The sequence below is a fragment of the Rhincodon typus genome, chromosome 15 (genome assembly GCF_021869965.1).
Source record: "Rhincodon typus isolate 14 chromosome 15, sRhiTyp1.1, whole genome shotgun sequence".
NCBI classification, from domain to species: Eukaryota; Metazoa; Chordata; class Chondrichthyes; order Orectolobiformes; family Rhincodontidae; genus Rhincodon; species Rhincodon typus.
Window position 1 is genome coordinate 19,779,794 of NC_063346.1, and position 1,334 is coordinate 19,781,127.

A 1,334-nucleotide genomic window follows, 5' to 3' on the forward strand; every position below is an offset into this window, starting at 1 on the left:
GAGCTGCCGAGAGACCAGGCCAGGACCCACCATGTGCTGCCGAGAGACCAGGCCAGGACCCACCACGAGCTGCTGAGAGACCAGGCTGAGACCCACCATGAGCTGCTGAGAGACTGAGCCAGGAGCTACCACGAGTTGCCGAGACACCAGGCCGGGATCCGCCACAAACTGCTGAGATAGCAGGCTGAGACCCACTGAGAGACCAAAAGAGGGAAAATGAAGAAGGAAACAGAGGAGCTCTGGTTGGAGCATCCAACTTTGCCACCATCTTGACCATTTGTTGGATTTTACAATTGTCCCAATTCTCTGGTTTACCTCAAATCTTTTGCTGCGTTTTATGTTTTTTTTTATTCTTTCAATTTGATGCTGTCCTTACATTCCATGTTTGATCATAATTGGTTTATTCCCTTCCTAGAATCCATTTTTCTTGCTCCTTTGTAATGACCTTCATTTAAGTTGAGCACAGTTGTTCCTGACCCAAGTTTCTCCCATTCAAGCTCAATGCTAAATTCCACCATGTTATGGTCTCTGCTTCCTCAGGGATTTCTCACTTTCAAATCATTTATTAAGCCTGCCTCCTTACACATTAGCACTAGAGGAGGCAATGGCCAAGTGGTATTATCGCTGGACTGTTAATCCAGAGACCCAGATAATGTTCTGGGTACCTGCGTTCAAATCCTGCCATGGCAGATGGTGGAATTTGAATTCAATAAATATTTAGAATTAAGAGTCTAATGATGACCAGGAATCCATTGTCAATTATCAGGAAAAACCCATCTGGTTCACTTATGTCCTTTAGGGAATGAAACTGCCATCCTTACCTGGTCTGGCATACATGTGACTCCAGGCCTGCAGCAATGTAGTTGATTCATAACTGCCCTCTGGGCAATTAGGGATGGGCAATAAATGCTGCATAGCCAGCAACGCTCTCATCCTGTAAATGAATAAAAAAAATCCAAAGTAGCTTAATTGGATGCCTAACATATTGTTCTAGGAAATTGTCTTGAATGCACTCTATGAATTCTTCCTTTAGCTACCTTTATCAATTTGATTTTCCCAATCTGCATGCGGATAAAGGTACCCATCATTAATGCACTGTTTTTATCCTACATGCCCTCATTATCTCTCGATTTATTCTCTGTCCATCAATAAACGTACATTGTGGGGCAGTGGATGGGGTGGAGCAACAGGGCAATGGCGAGAGACAACTCCTCCCTGTCATCTTCCCCTTGTAGAATCCATATAGGTGAAGTTAAAAAATGATCTTCCAATCCAAGAATATTTCTTGCTTTTGTTCTTATTCCTTTTAATATTAACCCTTTTCTTCCTGTCTG